The sequence below is a fragment of the Hyperolius riggenbachi genome, chromosome 4 (genome assembly GCF_040937935.1).
Source record: "Hyperolius riggenbachi isolate aHypRig1 chromosome 4, aHypRig1.pri, whole genome shotgun sequence".
Classification (NCBI taxonomy): Eukaryota; Metazoa; Chordata; class Amphibia; order Anura; family Hyperoliidae; genus Hyperolius; species Hyperolius riggenbachi.
In genome coordinates, this window is record NC_090649.1 from 366,458,006 (window position 1) to 366,474,109 (window position 16,104).

The window sequence follows — 16,104 nt, forward strand, 5'->3', positions numbered from 1 at the left end:
AAGAAGTAGATGGCTCAGCGACAAGTGGGAGCTTTCCGGTGTGGGTGGGTGTGTGTACGCAACTTTATATCTCCTCACCTCTCTTTTCTAAAGGCAGGCCCTGCAAGCTATGAGCAACAGCCCTTGCAGTAGAGTTCTACTGACATGACCAATCATTGATTCTCTAAATATCTCCACTTCAGACCTCACTACTGTGTCCACACTTTATGCCTATGCCAAAAGTAATGTTGTACTGCAGTCGACACACCTCCTAAAGTGGGATTGTCAGCCATAAAATTTAAATTCCATTTACCCACTACTCTGTGTTTATTATGTAGTCTACATGCAGTCTGCATTGCAAGCATTCCAATATAATCATAAATGTGTCTGCTGTAATGAATCTTATCTCAGTCAGTCTGGCTCTATTCTGGTACATTTCCGGGAAGAGGGAAGCTTGTTATCTCCCCTTCCACATTCCTGTTCCCCACTGATTGGCTGAAGGCAGTTCAGTGTGACATAATTCCTTTTAATTCCTTTTTTTGTATAGCGCTTTTCTCCTGTCGGACTCAAAGCGCTTGTGAGGCAGCCACTAGAGCGCACTCAGTAGGCAGCAGCAGTGTTAGGGAGTCTCGCCCAAAGAACTCCTTACTGAATAGGTGCTAGCTTACTGAACAGGCAGAGCCAAGATTCGAACCCAGGTCTCCTGTATCAGAGGTGGAGCCCTTAACCATCACACTATCCAGCCAGTGCATGAGGCTGAGAAGGGAAATACACCTCACCCTACTGCAGATGCTGCTTAACCACTTGAGGACCACAGTGGTAAACTCCCTAAAGACCAGGCTCTTTTTTTCATAATTGGCTACTTCAGCTTTAAGGCAAAGCTGCAGGGCCACACAACACAGCACACGAGTGACCCCCCCCCCTCTTCCCCCCAGCAACAGAGCTCTCCGTTGGTGGGGTCTGATCGCCCCCCTTGTGTTTATTTTTTTAAAATATTTATGTACATATTTTTGTAATATTTTTTTTCTTTTTTTACTACAATCCCCACCCTCCCCCCAGCCGGCCAATCACACGATTGGCTGTCATAGGCTTCTGCCTATGAGAGCCGATCGCTCTCTTGTCCCCCAGGGTGACAGCTGTGTCACACGGCTGTCTCCAGTACAGCGCTGCTGCTGCTGATCGCAGCGCTGTACTGTGTAAATAGACGGCGATGACGCCGTCTAAGAGTCTCCCGAGCGTTAATAGCCGCACGGAGACTGAAGACAGGGCGGAGCTCCACCCCGAGAAGGAGATGCACGTGCAGCCTGCGCGCGATCTCCTTCAGTAGCCAGCTCCAGGACCTGACGCCAATTGGCGGTAGGCGGTCCTGGGGCTGCCGTCTCGGCCACGCCCGTTGGCGTGGAGCGGTCTTAGAGTAGGTAAAGGACTTACGATGCAAATACTGAAAAAAAAGTTATGTACCTCTTTCAAAGAGCATTCCTCCTGGGAGACCATCTGTGCCCTCCCTTTCACTTTCCTGAGCTTTATTGCCTGTCTCCAGGCTCTGGAGCAGACCCCGATCAACCCCAGGGTCGGCTTATCTGATGTACATCAGGATTGCCACTTTAAATGTATTCCTGTGCAGTTCGTATAGCCGCTAGTGCGGCTGCGCAGGTCTTGAGCTCTGTCCACCCTGCGTCCTCTCTCCTGGCAGTCTCGTACGCGTCATGTGGGTGGGCTCACATGACAGTCAAAGCGGCAATCCTGATGTACATCAGATAAGGCGACCCTGGGGAGGGTCAGGGTCTGCTCCAGAGCCTGGAGACAGGTAATAAAGCGCCGGAAAGTGAAAGGGAGGGCACAGATGGTCTCCCAGGAGGAATGCTCTTTGAAAGAGGTACATAACTTTTTTTTTCAGTATTCGCATCATAAGTCCTTTACCTACTCTAAGTCCGCTCCACGTCAATGGGCGTAGCCGAGGCGGCAGCCCCAGGACCGCCTACTGCCAATTGGCGTCAGGTCCTGGAGTTGGCTACTGAAGGAGATCGCACGCACGCTGCGCGCGCATCTCCTTCTCGGGGGCAGAACTCCGCCCTGTCGGCAATAGCCGCTCGGGAGACTGTTAGACGGCGTGATCGCCGTCTATTTACACAACACAGCGCTGCGATCAGCAGCAGCGCTGTCCCCCTGGGGGACAAGAGAGCGATCGGCTCTCATAGGCAAAAGCCTATGAAAACCGATTGCATGATTGGCCGGCAGTGCAGTTTCTAGACTTCAGTCAGAAACATCTGATTTGCATGCTTCTTCAGACTCTATGACTAAAAGTATTAGAGGCAGATAATCAACCGGATAGCCAGGCAAAGGGTATTGTTTAAAAGTCAATACATAAAGCAACCTCCATATCCCTCTCAGTTTAGGCCTGGGACCCACTTTTGGCAGTGTTTTTGGATCACTGGTAATTCCAAAAAGTGCTTTGCCAATTAAAGTGTATGGAGTGGAGCCCACTATAGCAATTACGATTAGGACAAATCGCAATCCCGGGTCCTGCAGCATTTTGAGAGCGTTTTTGATCCAATGTAAAAGATATGAGCACTGCAAAATCGCTTTTCAAAAGTGATTTTGCAGCAATTCAGGTGTGGATTGTTGTTTTTTTTTTTTATGTTGTTTTTTTTGTTTTGTTTTTTTTTAAACAAAGTTTAACCACTTCACCACTGAGGGGTTTTACCCCTTGAACACCAGAGCAATTTTTACCTTTCAGCGCTCCTTCCATTAATTCGTCTATAACTTTATTATTACTTATCCCAATGAAATGAACTATATCTTGTTTTTTTCGCCACCAATTAGGCTTTCTTTAGGTGGGACATTATGCCAAGAATTATTTTATTCTAAATGTGTTTTAATGGGAAAATAGGAAAAAATGTGGGAAAAAATTATTACTTTTCAGTTTTCGGCCATTATCGTTTTTAAATAAAGCATGATACTGTAATTAAAACCCATGAAATGTATTTAACCATTTGTCCCGGTTATAAAACCATTTAAATTATGTCCCTATCACAATGTTTGGCGACAATATTTTATTTGGAAATAAAGGTGCATTTTTTTCAGTTTTGCATCCATCCCTAATTACAAGCCCGCAGTTTATAAAGTAACAGTGTTATACCCTCTTGACATAAATATTTAAAAAGTTCAGTCCCTAAGGTAACTATTTATGTTTTTTTTTATTGTATTTTTTTTTTTTTAATTACAAAAAAAAAATAAAAAAATTGGGGAGTGTGGGAGGTAATGAGTTAATTTATTGTGTAAATGTAATGTTTGTTTATGTAAAATGCTTTTAGGGTGTAGTTTACTATTTGGCCACAAGATGGCCACAGTGTGTTTGTTTACATGCGACCTGTAAGCGTCCTTCCGGACGCTTACAGGAAGCAGTAGGAGGCTGGAGAATCACAATGATCGCGCTGTTTCTAATAGAAGCAGCGCGATCATTGCGGGGGCTTAGATCAACGAACGGGAATGGATTTTCCCGTTCATTGATCTCCGTGCGAGCAGGCGGCGGCGTGCACGAGCGCACAAGCGGCGGGAGCGCGGACAGCGGCGGTAGCGCGGAAGATACGGATTTCTCCGTCCCTGGTTTTTTAGGGGGGAAAAAAGGGACGGAGAAATTCGTACCGCGGGGGTTTAAGTGGTTAATATACTACCCCAATGTCCTGCTTCCACATCCCCCATGCCTTAATCGGGGTACACACCTTCAATTTTGATTGGCTAATCACTGACCAATTTTACTACCTTCATATAGTATGAGAGTTTACTTACACAATCTGCTCATAGGCCTGGTGCACACCAAAACCTGCTAGCAGATCTGCAAAATGCTAGCAGATTTTGAAACGCTTTTTGTTATTTTTCTGTAGCATTTCAGCTAGCATTTTGCGATTTTGTGAAGCGTTTTTGGTGTAGTAGATTTCAGATATTGTTACAGTAAAGCTGTTATTGAACAGCTTCTGTAACAAAAACGCCTGGCAAACCGCTCTGAACTGTCGTTTTTCAGAGCGGTTTGCGTTTTTCCTATACTTAACATTGAGGCAGAAACGCGTCCAGAATCCAAAAAATGCCTCACCCCCGGAGTATGCGTTTATGCAAAACGCCTCCCGCTCTGGTGTGACCCACCCCATTGAGATACATTGACCAAGCGTATCCGCAGCCGCAAGCAGCTGCAGAAACGCTGAAAAAGTCGCTCGGTGTGCACCAGCCCTAAGTATTCAAAATCTGTTGACCCTCATTCTACATGGAGGTAGAAACATTGGTCAATGACAGGCTTTGGACCTATGTCTATCAGTCCCACTTGATATAGCTTGGCACATACTTTCAGGGCTGTTTTACACTATGGTGTTGCGGAAAATAATTTTACCGCAAGAGGCCGCTAAGTCAATGAAAGTCTATGGAGACTTTTTGCGACCCGGTGTGGCAGACTTAGTCAACTCACCGCAATCCTGTTGCAAAGTCATCTGTGGGTTACTACATGATCCGTGCTGTTATGCTATAATGCAAGTCTATGGCGACGCAATTAGTGTAAATGTTGAATCACAATGTGACATGGTGCACATGTGCGGATTGGTGGGAATCCCGGTGACCTACTTCCTGTCTAGCAGGGAGTACGACACTGAATGGGGGTGGGCCTATGTATAATGACCCTGTCAACACACTCTGTCGCAGGGTCATATGAACTACTGATTCATGTGCTGCGGTGAAGATCCCCTGCCATGGGATCACCGAACCACACAAGCATAAAAGCAGCCTCAATTATGATTGGCCAATCACTGACCAATTTTACTCCCTTCATGTAGTATGAGGGTCAACAGATATTGAATACTATGAGCAGATTGTGTAGGTAAACCCTCATACTACATGGAGGTGAAAAAAATTGGTCAGTGATTGGCCAATCATTATTGAAAGTTTGTAGCAGGCTGTAAAGCCAATTTACCACTTTCATGCAGTATGATGGCCAATACATTTTGAGTACTATGAACAGATTGTGTAGGTAAACTCTTATACTATATTGAAGCGATAAATTGGCCAATCAGCACTGGATGTGTGTACCAGGCTTTAGTCTGAGAGAAAAAAACAGAAATATACAGATCTAGCAGCCAGACCCTAAAAGTCTTCTTCTAAACCCACCATAAGTCTCCGTTCACATCTAAAATCGCAAAACGCTAGCGATTACCGCTAGCATTTCGCAGGAGTGATTTTTCCGCGATTAACGCGGAAAAATCACTGGACACTGTAGCGTTTTGGGAGCGATTGCGATTAGCGGTTCTATACACGCTAATCGCCGTGAAAATGCTGCATGCAACGTGTTTGTGGTTAACGCTAACCGCAAAACCCCGTGATCGCGGCAGTGAGAACACTGCCATATGATTAAATGGCTGGCGGTTTTTAAAAACCGCTGGCGGTATGCGGTGAGCGGGAATCGCACGAATCCCGCTCAAGTGTGAGTGAGCCCTAAATAATTGTTATGTCACTATTACGGAGAGTCCACTCTCTTTCTGATCTGAGGGCCAGTTTCCACTTGCGTGGCGCAAATTTGTTGCGGAAAACGAATTCACATGAGGATGCAAATTTTACCGCAAATTCACATATGGTCTCGCCTGTGTGCTTTCAGGGCTGTGGAGTCGGTCCAAAAATCCACCGACTCCGACTCCGACTCCTCAGTTTAGGATTCCACCGACTCCGACTCCTCGACTCCGACTCCTCTAATTTGCATATTACAATTTTGTTGATTAAAAGTATGTAACATGAAATACGTCTCTTAACTGCCAACGCTTAGGAATTTTACAAGACAACTGAAGTGAGAAGGATATGTAGACTACTATATTTATTCCCTTTAGACTAAAACTAGTCCTTGGTAAGAGTACTTGTAAAAAGGTACAAACCGGAACAAAGAACATCTATCAGGCCCTAGGCAATGTAAGTGTGGGTACATGTAAGAATGATGTGCAGGTACTCTGCAGGGGAATGAGGAGATACTTCCTCTATTACACATTCTTCATGCACAATCTGAACAAGGTTTATGGGTGACAGACAACACCTCTGTGTTCAATGTGCACAGCATTCTCAGTGGATTCCCTGCAGCTCTGTGGGGAGTGCATATGTAGAGTATAATACTACTGTGTAAAAGTAAACCTGAGACAGATGAAATTAAATTTTTATACAGACCTGGGGCTTCCTCCAGCCGCCTTCAGGATAATCAGTCCCTCGTTGTCCTCCTCCACCACCTGGATCTTCTGCTATGAGTCCAGGTACTTGAGCCAGTCGGGCGTAGTGCGCATGCACACACTCCGCCGCCAGGAGCATACTACACCTGTGCAGCACTATTGCGCAGGTGCAGAATGTCCCTTGCTGTGGGAGCGGCATGCGGCCGGACAGCGCTGACTGGCTGAATTACCAGGACTCATAGCAGAAGATCCAGGTGGTGGAGGACAGCGAGGCACTGATTAGCCTGAAGGGGGCTGGAGGAAGCCCCAGGTATGTATAAAACTTTACTTTTCATCCGTATCAGGTACCCTTTAATTTGTAGTCACCAAACCAAATTTTAACAACATATCAAATTATTTGATTTCATCAGCAAAGGGAGTGCATACATTTGCATAAACCAGCATCAATGCAGAATTATTTCCATCTCAGTGACCATCTCTAGTGACACAGCTACACATCAGGCTTTATTCTTACAGCATAGATGTTATTTAGTATATATAAGAGATTCCTGTGTACACATCATATATACAGTCACAATCAGATCTGTATATCGGACCTTAAAAATATGGGACTGCTTTATTGAAGCAGCACAAGTAAGTAATTTTGATTGGTTTATTTCATTTTTGTGGACTAAGCACAGCTATAACTGTATATATACATTATTTTTAATGACTATTATCTGAGAAATAGAACATTTTATCATATTTTCTATTTTAATTACAGTTACAAATTCATTAGGAGTCGGAGCATTTTTTCCCGACTCCGACTCCAGGCACCCAAAATTGCCCGACTCCACGACTCCGACTCCACGACTCCACAGCCCTGTGTGCTTTTACATTGATTTTAGGCAAAAACGTACGCAATTTTGCATGGAAAATTCGCATAGCAAAAACACATGCGAATTTCCTACTAATTACATTGTATGCGAATCGCACACTGCCTTGCGCGTGCAGAAAACGCATGCAGATTAATGATAGTGTAAACGGGCCCTGACACTTGTCTCTGCCAGAGTAAATACAGGGGAACTACGTAAGTCTACAGCGCAGCCAGAAAGTATTCACAGCGCATCACTTTTTCCACATTTTGTTATGTTACATCCTTATTCCATAATGAATTCAATTCATTTTTTCCTCAGAATTCTACACACAACATCCCATGATGATGTGAGAAAAAGTTTACCTGAGATTTTTGCAAATGTATTAAAAATAAATGGTCCTCTGTGGAGAGAAAAGAATACTGAATATGAGTAGATTATGAAGTAAACCCTTCTACTACATGAAGGTGGAAAATTAGGTCAGTGATTGGCAAATCATAATTGAAAGTGTGTAGCAGGCTTTAAAGATAGGTTAGGTAAGCTCTCATACTACACAAAGGTGGTAAAATGGACCAATTATTGGTCAATCAAAATTGAATGTGTTCCAGGCATTAAAGAGGACCTGTAATGGAAAAAAAAACCCTCTGGGGGATACTTACCTCGGGAGGGGGAAGCTTCTGGATCCTTGTCCTTCTCCGCCCCTTCGTTCAATTGCCCAGATCCCCCGAAGTGTGGCGAGTTAAATATTTACCTACCGCGATCCTGCGCAGGCACATTAGCGGCTTTCTGTTCGGGTTAAGGCGGAAATAGCTGAACCCGATCAGATCCGCTCTACTGCGCAGGCGCGAGTCCTTTGTGCCTCCGCAGTGGAGTGGATATGATCCGGTTTGGCTATTGCCGCCTTACCCGAAGAAAGAGACGCTTCTGCACCTGCACAGGATCCTGGACAGGTAAATAAATCTTAGCTTGTCAAGGGAAGATTTGGGGGAGTCAGCGCTGGATTCCAGCTGTTTTCAAAGGTTGGGGAAGCATCATTGGGACCCTGAGGCTTCCCCCTCCCGAGGTAAGTATCTTCCAGAGGGTGTTTTTTAAGTTACAAAGTCTCTTTAAGCCTGGTACACACTTTCAACTATGATTGGCCAATCACTGACCAATCTTACCACCTCTATGTAGTATGAGGGTTTACCTACACAATCTGCCCATAATATTCAATGGCTTCCATTCACAATGAGTTACTGTAAAATCGCAGACTAAAGTATGACCAAGTAAAAAAGTGATAATAGTGCAGTAACATGTCAGTAAAAATTTGGAAGAACCTGGCATTATTTTTCACTTCACATCTAATTACATGTAGTCTAGAGTCTTTTGAGCTGTGTTTGCTGGACACATCATCATTGTAGCACTGTTGAAACAGCAATCATTCACATTAGCAGAATTTCCCTATCAGGGTTCCCAGTGGGTCGCCTCAACCATACTAGGTTTAAGAAAGGTTGCAGTAGTAACTACAATCACATTATTTGGCCAGTTACAAAGCTTCAAGTTGTAGAAGGTTCTGTGATTGTAAAACTGTTCCTTATGAGGTTTCCCATTGGGTCCCCTCAGCCATACTAGCTCCAACATTTATTTAATAGCAGGCTGAAGCCTGGGCATAATGCCAAGGAAGGGTTGTGGCTAGTCAATAGCAGGAAACTTCATAGGGAAATTCGACTAACATGATTAGGTGGACAACAACCTTTAAACTGCTAGGTTTCCAATAGGTTATAGTCAGGGGTTTAGCTAGAAATGACTGGGCCCCATAGCAAAAAAAAAATTATGCCCCAACCACGACCTTCCAACCCCACGAAACTCGGACCTCCCACCCAAACATTTTGTGGGGAAATCTGATTTCCCCACAAAATGCAACCCGATTGTCGGCAGATTTCCCTACAACATGCAACGAGATTGTCGGCAGATTTCCCTACAACATGCAACCAGATTGTCGGCAGATTTCCCTACAACATGCAACCAGATTGTCGGCAGATTTCCCACAAAATGCAACCAGATTGTCGGCAGATTTTCACACAATATGCAACCAGAGTGTTGGCAGATTTCCCCACAAAATGCAACCAGATTGTCGGCAGATTTCCACACAATATGCAACCAGATTGTGTTGGCAGATTTCCCCACAAAATGCAACCAGATTTTTGGCAGATTTCCCAACAAAATGCTTTTGGCTGCGCTCACATATGGTGTTAGATGCTGGTTCTGGGGCCCCAGGCAGTGAGAGTTCCCGGGGCCCCAGGCTGGCTCATGCACCATTGTTTTTAATTTTATTGTAGTATCCCATGCAGTTTAGTTAGGAGGGGGGCAGATGAGAGGGAATATCCTGCACGCTGGTGCCCCCTGCTGGTCATATAGCCATTGTCTATATGCAACTGAAGCCCTCTCCAACTGACTGGCTGACTTGCTCAGCTTCTGCTTGATTAATCACTGCAAGCTAGGTGTATTATATGTGTGCACTTCTCATTGGCTTATAAGCAGCCTGCAGGCTTTATTAAGCAGCAGAGAACTGTTTGGGAGTGAGTTTCTCCAATTGTGTGTTTGGTAAGTTTTAGAGCAGTAGGAGACAGGCCTTGGAGGTGGCAGCTCCAAGGTTTTGGCTGCGCTCACATATGGTGTTAGATGCTGGTTCTGGGGCCCCGGGCAGTGAGAGTTCCCGGGGCCCCAGGCTGGCTCATGCACCATTGTTTTTAATTCCCAACAAAATGCAACCAGATTGGTGGCAGATTTCCACACAAATTGCAACCAGATTGGCGGCAGATTTCCACACAATATGCAACCAGATTGTCGGCAGATTTCCCCACAAAATGCAACCAGATTGTCGGCAGATTTCCCCACAAAATGCAACCAGATTGTCGGCAGATTTCCCTACAATATGCAACCAGATTGTCGGCAGATTTCCCTACAATATGCAACCAGATTGTCGGCAGATTTCCCAACAAAATGCAACCAGATTGGCGGCAGATTTCCCCACAAATTGCAACCAGATTGGCGGCAGATTTCCCAAAAAAATGCAACCAGATTGGCGGCAGATTTCCCAAAAAAATGCAACCAGATTGGCGGCAGATTTCCCCACAAATTGCAACCAGATTGTCGGCAGATTTCCCTACAATATGCAACCAGATTGTCAGCAGATTTCCCAACAAAATGCAACCAGATTGGCGGCAGATTTCCCCACAACTTGCAACCAGATTGGCGGCAGATTTCCCAAAAAAATGCAACCAGATTGGCGGCAGATTTCCCCACAAATTGCAGCCAGATTGTCGGCAGATTTCCTCACAAATTGCAACCAGATTGTCGGCAGATTTCCACACAAATTGCAACCAGATTGTCGGCAGATGTCCCCACAAAATGTAACTAGATTGTTGGCAGATTTCCCCACAAATTGCAATCAGATTGTCACCAAATTTCCCCACAAAATGCAATCAGATTGTCGCCAGATTTCCCCACAAAATGCAGTATATGTAGCCAGGTCTATAGTGGGCTAACATTAAGTACGTGGAGGGAGGGTGGTTGGGCAGGCTGGCACACTATTTGCGGTGCAGGCACTGCACTGGGTAGGCAGGTGGGAGGGTAGGCAGATAGGTAGACAGGTGGGAGGGTAGGCAGATAGGTAGACGGGTGGGCAGTTAGGTAGCTGGGTGGCATGGTAGGCAGATAGGTAGCTGGGTGGCAGGGTAGGCAGATAGGTAGCCAGGTAGGCAGCTAGGTAGCTGGGTGGCAGCTAGGTAGACGGGTGGGAGGGTAGGCAGTTAGGTAGCAGGGTAGGCAGTTAGGTAGCTGGGTGGCAGGGTAGGCAGATAGGTAGCCAGGTGGGCAGCTCGGTAGCTGGGTGGCAGGGTAGGCAGATAGGTAGCTGGGTGGCAGGGGGGCTTCCATCATAGCAGCGTTCCTTTCACATTACGCCTTGGAAAAGCCATATTGTGCATCTGGTGGGTCAGATGCCTGTTTCACCTGTTTTTCTGGTTTATCTACCTTTTGACTGAGCCATACAGAATTTTGTGTTACGGCCTGATGAAGGGCATAGGTTTCATTTAAAAAGCCCAAAACGAACATGTGTCGTTGCCTCTAAGGACACAATGCTCATTTAAAAGTTACAACTAAGCTTAACCAGAATACAATACTGACCATGGTATTACTGTGCTTAATTGGCCTGCCAACTCTCCTGACCTGAACCCCATAGAGAATCTGTGGGATATTGTGAAGAGAAAGTTGAGAGACGCAAGACCCAACACTCTGGATGAGCTTAAGGCCGCTATCGAAGCATCCTGGGCCTCCATAACTCCTGAGCAGTGCCACAGGCTGATTGCCTCCATGCCACGCCGCATTGAAGCAGTCATTTCTGCAAAAGGATTCCCGACCAAGTATTGTGTGCATAACTGAACATAATTATTTGAAGGTTGACTTTTTTTGTTTTAAAAACACTCTACTTTTATTGGTCGGATGAAATATGCTAATTTTTTGAGATAGGAATTTTGGGTTTTCATGAGCTGTATGCCAAAATCATCAATATTAAAACAATAAAAGGCTTGAACTACTTCAGTTGTGTGTATTTGAATCTAAAATATATGAAAGTCTAATGTTTATCAGTACATTACAGAAAATAATGAACTTTATTACAATATGCTAATTTTTTGAGAAGATCCTGTATACATATAGCTGGGTGGCAGGGTAGGCAGATAGGTAGCTGGGTGGCAGGGTAGGAAGTTAGGTAGCTGGGTGGCAGGGTAGGCAGTTAGGTAGCTGGGTGGGCAGTTAGGTAGCCGGGTGGCAGGGTGGGCAGTTAGGTAGCCGGGTGGCAGGGTGGGCAGTTAGGTAGCTGGGTGGGAGGGTAGGATGGTGTAATGGTTAAGGGCTCTGCCTCTGATGCAGGAGACCAGGGTTCGAATCTCGGCTCTGCCTGTTCAGTAAGCCAGCACCTATTAAGTAGGAGACCTTGGGCAAGTCTTCCTAACACTGCTACGGCCTATAGAGCGCGTCCTAGTGGCTGCAGCTCTGGCGTTTTGAGTCCGCCAGGAGAAAAATGCGATATAAATGTTATTTGTCTTGTCTTGTCTAGGCAGTTAGGTAGCAGGGTGGGAGGGTGCGCAGTTAGGTAGCCGGGTGGGCAGTTAGGTAGCCGGGTGGGAGGGTAGGTAGCTGAGTAGTTTAGTGGGGTAGGGGCCCGACTCCTATCCCCCCTGCCTCAGCTGGGGTCCCCCCTCCTTTTATCAGCTGCGGGAGAGCGGCATATACAGCAGGCTCCGGCGGGGTAATCAGACGCTAGATGTCCAGCTGCCTCCCGGGCTACGGTGTCTCCTCTGTATTGCTGCTCGCAATGAACCAGGAAGCGGTGCGAGCAGCAATACAGAGGAGACAGCGTAGCCCAGAGGCAGCTGAACCTCTAGCGTCTGATTAACCCGCCGGAGCCTGCTGTATATGCCGCTCTCCCGCCGCTGATAAAAGGAGGGGGGCCCGGACCGGCATAATTTAAAAAAAAAAAAAAAAAGTCCTCTCAGCTGCAGGCCCCCTGTGACGTAGCGCTGCCATGGGCCCTATAGCAACGCTATGGTTGCTATACCTATTGCTACGCCCCTGGTTATAGTAAACTACGCCTACAATATTTGGCCAATAACAATGCTTTGTGCTGTGAGAAGGTACTGTGATTGGAGGACTGTACCCTATGAGGTTTCCTGCTGGGATCCCTAAAGTAGACTAGAGTCTGATTGTGCTGCATGCTGGGACAATGACTACACAGACTTCCAGAGTCACAAACAGAATTGTAGAAAAATTGTATGTTCTAAAATCGCTCATCACCACTGTGGGCGACTTGTGAAAATATTGGATGGACAAGGACAGAGAGGGGCCCCAAAGACAGCCAGGAGTTTCAAAAGGCTATCTAGGTTATAGTTTGAACAGAGGCTCCAATGTAGAGTAAAATATTTCAAGGACAACTGAAGTGAGAGGGATATGGAGGCTGTCATATTTATTTCCTTTTAAACAATACTAGTTGCCTGGCAGTCCAGCTGATCTATTTGGCTGCAGTAGTTTCTGAATAACACCAGAAACAAGCATGCAGCTAATCTTGTCAAATCTGACCAAAATGTCAGAAACACCTGATTTGCATATGCTTGATCAGGGTCTAGGGCTAAAAGTATTAAGCCACATCCTCACGATACGATTATGATTTTATTTACGATCCGATTAAATCCGACATGTCCGATCAGGATTCAATTCAATTTGCCATTGTTTTGCAATGGCAAATTGAATTGAATCGAATCCCGGACGTTGGATTTGATCGGATCGTAAATAGAATCGTAATTGAATTGCACAAAGAATCGTATCATGTAGATTGGGCTTTAGAGGCAGATGATCAGCAGGATAGCCAGGCAACTGGTATTGCTGAAAAGGAAATAAATATGGCAGCCTCCATATACCTTTCACTTCAGGTTGCCTTTAAGAACCATTTATAAAGGGAGGTAGCAGTGGACTTACCTCCCCAAGCAGATTTAAAATAGTCAGTTCTCAGAAAAAAAATATTTTATTCGCATCTCTAAAATGCAACACGTTTCACAGGTCTATACCCACTTTATCAAGCTATAACAGCAGCAAATGCTCCCGATTGTAAGCTTTCGCCTCTAGATTGTAAGCCTTGGGGCAGGGTCCTCCTCCTTGTGTGTCCTACCTTACCACGTACCTCCATCACTGTGCACACATTGCTATGCATTTGAGTGAACTCAACTTGCCTCATCCCCATGCTCCCATCCAGTGACTAAGCATTACCTTGTACCCATACTGTGCTGCATGATCTGGTCTTTCTTGTATTCCTGTATTGTCGTATTGCTGTATGTAACCCCTAAATATTGTCTGTAACCTTAACTAATGTCCAGCACTGCATAATATGTTGGAGTTTTATAAATACAACAAATAAATGCTATATAGTCTGAGCCAGTAAAGCACTTCTGGAGTCTATTATGAGTTTGCTTGGTAAGGCAAGTCCACAGCTACCTACCTTTTTAGGGCCCATTCACACTCGCAAAGCGCTTTTGCTAGCGGTTTGTTCTGGCAATTTTTGGCGATTAACGCAAAAAAAAAAAAAAAAAAAAAAAAAAAAATCGCAATTCACACCAATTTTTTCGCGATCGCGTTTAGCACTTCTATAGCACTAAACGCGATCGCCGGGAAATCACCTGAAAATGGTGCAGTATACAAATTTGCGTTTGACGATTTGCGTTAATCGCTGGGCTATAGGGTATTATGGCACTAGCGCTTTAAAAAGCGCTAGCGCTTGAACGTTTTGCCGGCGATTTCGGTTCTCAAATATTTTACCCTACATTGGCACCTCTGTTCATGCTATAACCTAATATCTCAAAGCCACCCTTGGTGGAGGTTATTATTCCCCTATTGTTTCTGGTCTAGAGAGAGCGACTTTTAACCAGAGTGGGGTTGGGTCTAATCTCCCCACCTGATGTTACAGTGGTTGCCTTAGCGGTAACCCACCTTTGTGAGTATCCTTTCACGTTATTTACGTAACACATTAATTGTGCTAACATACTACACTATCAAGGGCTCTCGATTATCTCTCCATTTGTTTTTTCAGGAGGCTAAGTTTATCTAGCCCATCAAGGGCTTCATTACATTTTTTTTCAATGCAAGGGTACTTTAAATGCACCTATTCCATGAAATAATTTCACTGCAGACATAAATCCCTACTTAATATTAAAAATAAGGCGCTAGTCTAGTTTAGGGGACCCAGCAAGAAGCCTTATAGGGAAACGTGATTGGGTGGACAGCACCTTCTCAAACAGCTAGGTTTCAGATAGAGTTTTTCGTTTAATTTAGTTAGACCGAATATAACAATTTTTCCAACATGTGTGATTGGATTTTTATAGAAAAAACTGAGTGGGTTTCCTCCGGGCACTCTGGTTTCCTCCCACGTTCCAAAAACATACAGATAAGTTAATTGGCTTCCCCCTAAAATTGGCCCTAGACTACAATACATACACTATATGATACATACATAGACATAGGACTCTGGTAGGGATTAGATTATGAGATCCTTTGAGGGACAGTTCGTGACAAGACAATATATATTGTACAGCGCTGCGTAAGATGTTGGCGCTATATAAATACTAAATAATAATAATCGTTCATTTTTCTTGATCAAAATTTTTTTTTCAACTTCCATCCGATTGTTTTGGTCGAAAAAAAATGGGAAAATTAAAGTTTTTATTGTACCGTGTAAAAAAAAAAAAAAAAAGATTTCAACTTTCATTCGATTTGATCATTTTGGTGGAAATCGAACAATTTAATTGTACTGTGTATGGGTACCATTAGGTTGATATTTTTGTCATCTCCATTTCCTCATGTGTAACAATATCCTACTAGGTGCATAACAGTTAATCATAATGTACAAAATAAGATTTCATGTAAACCGCTACCTGACTTTTATGCACTACAGCAACTGTAATCACTAGCATTTTAACTAGCACTTTGTACTGCATTAATAAGAATGATTAATTACCTAACACCTATATTAATAATGAGGTTATTAAGCCTGAGCTACACTTTGGTTCCGCCCCGCTAATTTAGCAAAAGATAGTTACGTAAAGCCGAATTCAAGCTCTTCTTTGAGCGCAGTTTAGATTGTGTAAACAATAAACAACATGCAGTCTCAGCTGTCACAGCAGTCTTTATTTAGTAATGTGCAGTCACCTACCCCTGTACGCTATACAGTCACTAGTGATGCTGAACAGCACCATACAGAGCTCGGCATTCTGCAGAACAATCGGTCACAAGTAGACGGACCTCTGCGAACATACTGCTTGCTGTGTGTACCGGAAGCACTGTGCTTAGTGTAATAAGGAACCATACACTTCCCAGCACTCGGCCCCGCCCCCCCCGCTGTCTAGCCTATCACGTACGTTTATACAATCCTGCAGTCAGAGCAATGCCCCGTTGTGTGAGGAAAGAACTCAGTGATTGGATGGCCGTGTAGTGCCTGGTTTTGTCACGTGGCTAGCTTTGTTTACTCTCTGCTGGGAAAAGAAAAGTTTTCCTGAAGAATC

The 16,104-nt window shown here is 44.7% G+C and overlaps 1 protein-coding gene across 1 annotated transcript in view; it reads right to left on the minus strand.

Moving 5' to 3' along the window:
* The window catches only part of SHPRH (SNF2 histone linker PHD RING helicase), a 207,931-nt gene extending 192,061 nt beyond the window's left edge, over positions 1-15,870 (minus strand). The window contains 1 exon segment of the mRNA XM_068231979.1: positions 15,756-15,870. The gene's annotated coding sequence lies outside the window, so the exon portion shown is untranslated.
* Positions 15,871-16,104: the final 234 nt, after the last annotated feature.